This window comes from Bos indicus x Bos taurus, chromosome 20 (genome assembly GCF_003369695.1).
Source record: "Bos indicus x Bos taurus breed Angus x Brahman F1 hybrid chromosome 20, Bos_hybrid_MaternalHap_v2.0, whole genome shotgun sequence".
In the NCBI taxonomy this organism is placed as follows: Eukaryota; Metazoa; Chordata; class Mammalia; order Artiodactyla; family Bovidae; genus Bos; species Bos indicus x Bos taurus.
The window spans coordinates 55857515-55868300 of record NC_040095.1 but is presented as its reverse complement, the minus strand read 5'-3'; the positions used below and the strand labels follow the sequence as shown (position 1 = coordinate 55868300).

At 41.5% G+C, this 10786-nt stretch overlaps 1 non-coding gene across 1 annotated transcript; it reads left to right on the top strand.

Annotated features, from left to right (window-relative positions):
* The first annotated feature begins 622 nt into the window (after window positions 1-622).
* LOC113879290 lies at window positions 623-729 on the top strand. The gene has a single exon (XR_003507265.1). It is a non-coding gene; the product is annotated as a U6 spliceosomal RNA (small nuclear RNA).
* Window positions 730-10786: the final 10057 nt, after the last annotated feature.

Genomic DNA, 10786 nt, shown 5'->3' with positions numbered 1-10786 from the left:
TAGGAATCCACCTGCTAATGCAGGGGACACAGGTTTGATCCCTGGTCTGGGAAGATTTCACATGCCATGGAGCAAGTAAGCCCACGAGCCTCAACTACTGAGCCCATGCACCACACTACTGAAGCCTGCCTGCCTAGAGCCTGTGCCTGGAAGCCACTGCTTGCCAGGACTAGAGAAAGACTGAGCAAAAGCAATGGAGACCCAGCACAGTCAAAAAAAAAAAAAAAGACAATGATCTCTGCCTTTCTAGAACTTACAGTGTGTGGAGACATACCACAAACAAGATAGACAAGGAAAATATATGGAACATTAGAAGTGATTTTAGGGGAGGAAAAATATTTCCCTTTAGGTTCAGTAAGTGGGGTCTTGAAATTAAACTGATGGAAGTTAGGTTATTAGGAGAAAAGGCATCCAAGTTTTATTAATATTTAACATTTTGCATGCACAGGGACTCTACAGAAAAGCAGTAAAACAAACTGAAAGAAGGGTTAGATTTGGACTTACATACTGTTTTAACAAAGGGTGATAAATTATGGAGAAGTGACTACACAAAGGAAAGGGGTTTGGGGCTTCTAGGGCCAATAAATTGTGAGGAGGTGGAAGTTTAAGAAGTCTGGGGGTGGTGCTCACTTCGGCAGCACATATACGAAAATTGGAATGATACAGAGAAGATTAGCATGGCCCCTGCGCAAAGATGACATGCAAATTCATGAAGCGTTCCATATTTTTATAAATAAATTTAAATTAAAAACAAAAAAAAAGAAGTCTGGGGGGGCATCTTATGGTAGAAGGCTTACAGTATACAGGCTTATTTTTAGTTTTAAATTTTTATTTTGTATTGGGAGTATAGCTGATTAACAATGTTGTGATAGCTTCAGGTGAACATTGAAGGGACCCAGCCTACAAATACATGTATCCATCCTCCCCCAAATCCCTCCTCCCACCCAGGCTGCCAAATAACATTGAGCAGAGTTCCCTTAGACAGGCTTATTCAGTAAGGTTTGTTTCTCAGATTCATCTTGGTGCCATCACTGGTGATAAGGATTCTTCTCCTCTTCCTGGTCTGGGAGTGGGGTACCGTTGTGTCTGCTTTTTTTCAAAAATAATCAGTCCCAAGTAATTCTTGTGGCCATATTTTGGAGTGGCATATTCTGTGTCCCTTCAGGATAACTGAGCAGGGTAAAAGGATGGGGTGGGGGAGGTTTTTGCAATTTTAGATAGAGTGCTCCAGGAAGGCCCAGTGATTGGGATCAAGACTTTAAAGAAGAGAGGGAGCTAGCTTTGAAGGTGATGGGGAAGAGCATCCCAGACACAGAGAACAGCAGATGCAAAGGGTGAAGAAGTGGGAGGGGAAAGTACCCTTAATGAGGTGAAGCCAGTGAGGGAGGAGGATTAGGAAGAAGATAGGAGAGTATGGAGTGGCAAGTCCCTGTGCAGGTCATGGGATAAGATGGGAAGCTATTGGATAGTTTTGACCAGAAGAGGGTGTGATATAATGTATTTTTCTAAATGTGTTTTCAACCCTGACATTTTAACAAAATCTCTGACTTCAGGGTTGAAAATACATCGCTGGGTCACAGGGGTAGGAGCCTGAAGCCAGTACGGGAACTGGAGTGTTATACAGGGAAGGGATGGTGGTGGCTTGGACCAGGGAGGTGGCGATGGGGTAGGTAGATGGTGGTCAGATTCTGTATCTGTTTCTCAGGAGAGGGACAGGATTCATTGACATGTTAGGTATAGGGTGTGGGAGGAGCCAAAGAAGACTCCTGAGGTTTTGCCTATAAAGATGAAGTTACCATGGTAAGGAAGGAAAAATAGTCTTCCCTTTATACTTCTGAATTCTAGGTTGAGACTCCCTGTAATGAAAGACAGATTAACAAGAGAAAAACAAACAAGTTTATTAACCTGAGTACTCATGCATATGTGGGAGAAACAGAGGGAAAGTGAATAACTCAAAGTAATAGCTTTGGAATTCAGGATTAAATGCCAACTTAATAAGAAGAAGGTTGTTGGTCTGTTAGATGATGGTGAATGATTTTTAGAAAAGATAAAGTGGCCCTTAGAAGCACAGACGAGAGATATGGTAGATTTTGACTGAGTCTGTTTGGACATGATGGGGACTTCTGGTCTCCTCTCCTGTGATAGGAGTCAATTTTCTCTAATGAAACTTTTCAGGAAGGAATCTCTGACAACTGAGTTTCTCTTGGAGGATTTGTCTTTAGGCAGATAAGGGAAGTTCAGCGAAAGCCTCTCCCTCCATTTGCTGTTTTTCAAGTGGCTCCAGCTCAAAATAATCTCTATTCCAAAGCAGCATATTTTGGGGTGGACTTGTCTTTAATTCTTACAGTCATATTTTGCAGTGGCATATTCTGCTGCATTTCACTATTTATTAAGATTGATGAAGACTCTGAGAGGAGTCGGTTGGTAGGAGAAGGTGGAAAAGTTATCAGGAGCTTAATTAAATTTGAGATAATTATTAGATATCCCATGAGAAGTATCAAAACCACAGTTGGACGTGTGAGTTGAAAGTTCAGAGAAGTCTGAACTGGAGATATCTGTTTGGAACAAATAAGCATATTAATATTTAAAAACAGGAGATCAGATGTGCTCACCAAGGAAAAGATATAGCCTTGGAGTTGAAGATCTGGGTCCAGATTCCAACTTCAGTATTTGGACTCCGTAACCAATCTTACTTCTTTACCTGTAATATGGCTATGTGTTGCAGACTGAATGCTTCTGCTGCCCCCAAATTCATCTGCTGAAACCCCTCATGATTGTATTAGCAAGCAGGTCATGAGGGCAGAGGCTGCATGAATGGGACAGTGCACTTATAAACAAGACCCCGGAGGTCTCCCTTGACCTCACACACCATGTATGGGAGAAGATGACATTATGAACCAGACAGAAGGATCACATCAGATGCTGAATCATCTTGATCTGGGACTTCCCAGCCTCCAGAATTGTGAGAAACACCTGCTTGTTGTTTAAGCCGCCCAGTCTATGGTAATTTTGTTACAGCAGTTCACATGGACTAAGACACTGTGATAATATCAGCATCACTGGTACCCTTAGAATAGATCTAACGTGGTATCCAATGCTCAGTAAATGCTGGTTAGGTATTGTCAATGAATGAAACAATAGAGTTTCATTCTCTAGCCAACTAAGGACATCTGTCCTACTTGTCAATCAACTATTGATTTTGACATTCTCTCCTTCACCGTCTTGGATTCTAAAATGAGGAGCAGGCTGGGATGGGAGGGCAGCAGTTCCACTGTATTTGATTGAATAAGCTGCTATTAACTTAACATTTACTATGCGCCTAAGGTTCAATTCCTGGGTCGGGAAGATCACCTGGAGAAGGGATAGGCTACCCACCCCATATTTGTGGGCTTCCCTAGTGGCTCAAACTTAAAGAATCCTCCTGCAATGTGGGAGACCTGGGTTCGATCCCTGGGTTGGGAAGATACCCTGGAGAAGGGCATGGCAACCCACTCCAGTATTCTTGTCTGGAGAATCCCCATGGACAGAGGAGTCTGGTGGGCTACAGTCCATGGGGTAGCAAAGAGTCGGACACTACAGTGACTAAGTACAGCACATCACAAGGCTGTCTGATCTCCTCAAGTGCATTTTATCTAATTTTATTCTCATTAGAGGCCTAGGAGATAGTTGCCATCAAGGCTCCAGTTTGACAGATGACAGTATATAGTGTACTCAAGGTCATAATGATATCAGAACTTGGACTGACAGCTGATCAGGTCAGTTGGATCCAGGTCCAACTGACTCCAAAGCTTAATCATTAGTCTGCCCTCTCTACCACACTGGGGATGGGGAGGGGTCTCCTAACTCTGGTTAGGAAGGTATAGGGGTTTAGGCACAAATGTTTCCACTTTCCCCTTTTTAACCACACTCTGGCCTTGAGACCTGTCCTAGATTTTAGTGGAAATGGTGGGATGGCTTAGCAAATTCAAGCAGATTCAGCAGAAACAGCAGAGAGCTCCTTTGTCAGCAAGACTCCTGAGTTGTGAATTCATTCTGGGACAGTCACTCCAGGATGGCTGACCTTGGAGACCACTGACCTGCATGCTTGTGTAAACTTGCCATTAGCAAAGAAACCTTAATTTTATTTAAAAAAAAAAAATTCTAGAGTGTCTGAGATCTCCTGTTTACCCATCTTTTCTAATATGTCCTTTTTGGGAGCGTGACTAGGGCAGAGTTTAAAAGCTTTCGTTGCTCTTCCTTCTTACGTGGAGCTCTATTGGGTAAACGTATTACTTCTTGTAGAACAGGCACTTGAATATTGCTGGAGACACAAATGATACCGTGACTGCTGGGTTTAGAACTGACTGTAATTGGCACTTAGAATCTGTCTGCCTGGTTTGCCAGAGGGAGAGAAAGAGCCTTGAAGTCAGTGGGTACTGTCCATTTCTTTCCATCCCGAAGCTGTCAGCGCACTTCAGATAAACCAGCTCACTAAATGCGAAGGCAAGTCTTGAGCCAAAGTCTCCTCCGGGCCTCCGTCCAGGCAGGTGTCGGCAAGCGTGATCTATGAGTGTGATGAGTGGGAGGATTGAGCTTCTTCCATTATTGTCTGCCCAAGGGACGACTGTGACCCGCCACTCCCCATTTTTTGGGATTTTTGATGTCCAAGGATACAGATTTAATACATGAAGCTATCAGGCCTCAGGATGCATCTTCTGCTTGCTTCCATGACCTCGCTTTCACTGGGGGTTCTAACCATGCCATAGGAGGAGTGCGCCTGCGCCCTGGCAGCCGTCTGGAGGGTCCAGGAATCCTCCGTCTCGAATGTCTTGCCAGACTCCAAAGCTCCTTGAGGATGAAGGAATCTATATATTTTAAGAAGTACTGAATTTCAGAATCCAGTTAATGTAGAATCTATTACAGACTAATAAACCAGAATGATATGTGCACAAACGGCAGAGGCCTATAGAAACTGCACCAGCCAGAACAAAGATCCGTTGTTTCCTTTTTGGTATAATGTTGGTGTTCTATTATAGTTTGCTTGTTTGTTTTTGTAATTTAAAACATTGTAAAATATACAAGCAGTATGTGAAATTCTATATGGATACTTTAAACAACAAAATCAAGGAACACCTTTTATCTATGCCAAGAAATGGAACATCGCTGGTACTCTTAAAGCTCCTTGCGTGTCATTTAGATTGTGTCTATTTGTCTCCACCATCACCCCACCAGATTACCACTGTCCTGAATTTTGTGTTGATCACACCCTTATTTTTGTTCTCTGTGTGTGTGTGTGTGTGTGTGAGTTTATCAAGAAATAGTGTATTTAGCTTTGTCTGTTTTTTTAAAAAATTAAAATAATACTTATGTCTAAGAGAATTTTTTCCTTTATTTTTAATTGAAGGATAATTGCTTTACAATATTTTGTTGGTTTCTGCCATACATCAGCATGAATCAGCCATAGGTATACGTATGTCCTCTTCCTCTTGAACCTCCCTCCCACTTCCTGCCCCTTCCCACCCCTTTAGATTGTCACAGAGCAGGGGGTTGAGTTCCCTGCTTCAAACAGCAAATCCCCACTGGCCATCGATTTTACATATGGTAACGTATATGTTTCAAGGCTAGGATCTCAGTTGGTCTCACCCTCTCCTTCTCCGGCTGTGTCCTCAAGTTTGTTCTGTACGTCTGCATCTCTGTTGCTGCCTTGCAAATAGGTTCATCGGGACCATTTTTGTAAAATTCCACGGTTGTTCTTGTTCAGTCACTACGTCGTGTCGACTTTTTGTGACCTCCCCCTCCCCCTCCCCGGACTGCAGTAAGCCAGGCTCCCCTATCCTTCAAAATCTCCTGGAGTTTGTTCAGATTCATGTCCGTTGAGTAGGTGATGCCATCCAACCATCTAATCCTCTGTCAGCCCTTTCTCCTTCTGCCCTCTCTCTTTCCCAGGATAGATTCCATATATATGTGTTAATATACAACGTTTGTTTTTCTCTTTCTGACTTACTTCACTCTGTATAACACTCTGTATAACAGAGTGAAGTGAGGTTTATACACCTCACTAGAACTGACTCAAATTTGTTCCTTTTTATGGCTTTGCCTGCTTTAGATCTTTATATGAAAAAATACTGCATTATTTGCTTATTTGACTCAATGTTAGTTTTTGAAATTCAGTCACATTGACCCATGAAAACTGATCTATTCATTTTCGCTGCTATACAATATTCCATGGTATGGAAAACTTAATCATTCTACTGTTGTATTGTTTCTTTTATGAAAAATACTGCTAAAAACATTCATGAATATGTTTCCTGGTGCACTTGAATCAAGTTGGATTTTTGACAGCTCTTTGTTTACCAAACTCCTTTTGATGGAGAAATCATCAGGCAGTGAGAAAAATGCTCAAGACTGGAGCTACCAAACATTTTCCCTGTTTTTTTTAAAAAATGGGAAGAGTTGGAATAGGGAATATATTGAAACAATGAAGGTGATGAAGAGTCTCAGCAAAATAAAAAATTAAACGTGATTTGTTCTTACAAGTGCTTAGAAAGAAAATGAAATGCCTGTGACTTAGTGTCATGTTGCCAAAAATCAGCTATGACAAATTAATCGATCCCTTTGGTAGACTCACTGCATGTGTACAAAAATACACATGTCAATTTCTGTAGATTACAAACTCTAGTGGGTGGTGGTTTAGTCACTAAGTTGGGTCTGACTGCTTTGCAACCCCATGGACTGTAGCCCACCAGGCTCCTCTCTCCATGGTATTCTCCAGGCAAGAATACTGGAGTGGGTTGCCATTTCCTTCTCCAGGGGATCTTCCCAACCCAGGAATCGAACCCTGGTCTCCTGCCTTGCAGACAGATTCTTTATCAACTGAGCTATGAGGGAAGATCCCCAAACTCTGGCGGACAGAGGTCTTATCTTGATCATCTAACAAAATGCTTGGCTTCTAGCTGGTCCTTCTTAGAGGTCTGTTGGATGAATTCTCTCCTTGAAGACCAGACCAGGAACACGGGATTGAAGTGGTACTGGCAGGAAGACTAGTAGTTTTAGGAACATCGGATCTAAAGACAATTGACTAGCATATAAATATCTAATTAGAAACTTCCATTTAAACCTTTGCCTTGTTCTCCATTTTATTTTAGTTCAGATGAGTTTATTTATTTATTTAATTTGTTTATATGCCAAATTCACTGATATTATATGTATCACACAAGTTACCCATTTAAATTGTATAAGGCAGTGATTTTTTTTTTTTTTTTGTATATGTGACAATCACCACCATCAATCTTAGAACATTTTCATCACTGCAAAAAAACCACATGCCCCTTAGCAATCAGTCTCCATAAACTCTCAACCTCTCTGGTCCCAAGGAACCACTAACTTACTTTCAGTCTCTAATTTTGCCTATTTTAGATATTTCATATAAATGGAATCATATGGTATGCATTCTTTTGTGACTGGCTTCCTTCACTTATCATATTTTTAAGGTTTATTCATGTGGTAGCACATATTAGAACTTTTTAAAAAAACTGCTGAATAATATTCTGTTCTATGAATATACTACATTTTAGCTACCCATACCTCAGTTGAAGAACATTTGGGCTTTTCCCACTTTTTCACTATTTTGAATAATGCTGTTATGAACATCTGTGTACCAGTTTTTATGTAGAAGTATGTCTTTCTTTCTTTCTGAGATATTTTTATTTCATTTCTCTTGGGTCTCTACCTAAGAGTGAGATCCCTGGGTCTTATGGTAACTCAAAGTTTAACCATTGAGGAACTTGTCTTTGTCAAAATTATCATAAGCAATTTGCTGCTGCTGCTAAGTTGCTTCAGTCATGTCCAACTCTGTGCGACCCATAGACGGCAGCCCACCAGGCTTCCCGTCCCTGGGATTCTCCAGGCAGGAACACTGGAGTGGGTTGCCATTTCCTTCTCCAATGCATGAAAGTGAAAAGTGAAAGTGAAAAGTGAAAGTGAAGTCACTCAGTTGTGTCTGACTCTAGCAACATAAGCAATTTAGGTGAAGATAAAATTTCTAAAAATCAAATTTGTGAACTGCATAAATCTGCAATAAATCATTCATTGCTTTACGAGGTCAAACAAGAGATGACAAGAGTGAATGTTGACATTCTAGGAATCAGCGAACTGAAAGGGACTGGAATGGGTGAACTTAACTCAGATGACCATTATATCTACTACTGCGGGCAGGAATCCCTCAGAGGAAATGGAGTGGCCATCATGGTCAACAAGAGAGTCCGAAATGCAGTACTTGGATACAATCTCAAAAACAACAAAATGATCTCTGTTCGTTTCCAAGGCAAACCATTCAATATCACAGTAATCCAAGTCTATGCCCCAACCAGTAACACTGAAGAAGCTGAAGTTGAACGGTTCTATGAAGACCTACAAGACCTTTTAGAACTAACACCCAAAAAAGATGTCCTTTTCATTATAGGGGACTGGAATGCAAAAGTAGGAAGTCAAGAAACACCTGGAGTAACAGGCAAATTTGGCCTTGGAATACGGAATGAAGCAGGGCAAAGGCTAATAGAGTTTTGCCAAGAAAATGCACTGGTCATAACAAACACCCTCTTCCAACAACACAAGAGAAGACTCTATACATGGACATCACCAGATGGTCAACACCGAAATCAGATTGATTATATTCTTTGCAGCCAAAGATGGAGAAGCTCTATACAGTCAGCAAAAACAAGACCAGGAGCTGACTGTGGCTCAGACCATGAACTCCTTATTGCCAAATTCAGACTTAAATTGAAGAAAGTAGGGAAAACCACTAGACCATTCAGGTATGACCTAAATCAAATCCCTTATGATTATACAGTGGAAGTGAGAAATAGATTTAAGGGCCTAGATCTGATAGATAGAGTGCCTGATGAACGATGGAATGAGGTTCGTGACGTTGTACAGGAGACAGGGATCAAGACCATCCCCATGGAAAAGAAATGCAAAAAGCAAAATGGCTGTCTGGGGAGGCCTTACAAATAGCTGTGAAAAGAAGAGAAGCGAAAAGCAAAGGAGAAAAGGAAAGATATAAGCATCTGAATGCAGAGTTCCAAAGAATAGCAAGAAGAGATAAGAAAGCCTTCTTCAGCGATCAATGCAAAGAAATAGAGGAAAACAACAGAATGGGAAAGATTAGAGATCTCTTCAAGAAAATCAGAGATACCAAAGGAACATTTCATGGAAAGATAGGCTGAATAAAGGACAGAAATGGTATGGATCTAACAGAAGCAGAAGATATTAAGAAGACATGGCAAGAATACACAGAAGAACTGGACAAAAAAGATCTTCATGACCCAGATAATCATGATGGGTGATCACTGACCTAGAGCCAGACATCCTGGAATGTGAAGTCAAGTGGGCCTTAGAAAGCATCACTACGAACAAAGCTAGTGGAGGTGATGGAATTCCAGTTGAGCTATTCCAAATCCTGAAAGATGATGCTGTGAAAGTGCTGCACTCAATATGCCAGCAAATTTGGAAAACTCAGCAGTGGCCACAGGACTGGAAAAAGTCAGTTTTCATTCCAATCCCAAAGAAAGGCAATGCCAAAGAATGCTCAAACTACCGCACAATTGCACTCATCTCACACGCTAGTAAAGTAATGTTCAAAATTCTCCAAGCCAGGCTTCAACAATACGTGAACTGTGAACTTCCTGATGTTCAAGCTGGTTTTATAAAAGGCAGAGGAACCAGAGGTCAAATTGCCAAAATCTGCTGGATCATGGAAAAAGCAAGAGAGTTCCAGAAAAGCATCTATTTCTGCTTTATTGACTATGCCAAAGCCTTTGACTGTGTGGATCACAAGAAACTGTGGAAAATTCTTCAAGACATGGGAATACCAGACCACCTGACCTACCTCTTGAGAAATTTGTATGCAGGTCAGGAAGCAGGAGTTAGAACTGGACATGGAACAACAGACTGGTTACAAATAGGAAAAGGAGTACGTCAAGGCTGTATATTGTCACCTTGCTTATTTAGCTTCTGTGCAGAGTACATCATGAGAAATGCTGGACTGGAAGAAACACAAGCTGGAATCAAGATTGCCGGGAGAAATATCAATAACCTCAGATATGCAGATGACACCACCCTTATGGCAGAAAGTGAAGAGGAACTAAAAAGCCTCTTGATGAAAGTGAAAGAGGAGAGTGAAAAAGTTGGCTTAAAGCTCAACATTCAGAAAATGAAGATCATGGCATCCAGTCCTATCACTTCATGGGAAATAGATGGGGAAACAGTGGAAACAGTGTCAGACTTTATTTTTCTGGGCTCCAAAATCACTGCAGATGGTGACTGCGGCCATGAAAATAAAAGACGCTTACTCCTTGGAAGGAAAGTTATGTCCAACCTAGATAGCATATTGAAAAGCAGAGACATTACTTTGCCAACAAAGGTTCGTCTAGTCAGGTTTTTCCTGTGGTCATGTATGGATGTGAGAGTTGAACTGTGAAGAAGGCTGAGTGCCAAAGAATTGATGCATTTGAACTGTGGTGTTGGATAAGACTCTTGAGAGTCTCTTGGACTGCAAGGAGATCCAACCAGTCCATTCTGAAGGAGATCAGCCCTGGGATTTCTTTGGAAGGAATGATGCTAAAGCTGAAACTCCAGTACTTTAGCCACCTCATGCGAAGAGTTGACTCATTGGAAAAGACTCTGATACTGGGAGGGATTGGGGGCAGGAGGAGAAGGGGATGACAGAGGATGAGATGGCTGGATGGCATCACTGACTCGATGGACATGAGTCTGGGTGAACTCCGAGAGTTGGTGATGGACAGGGAAG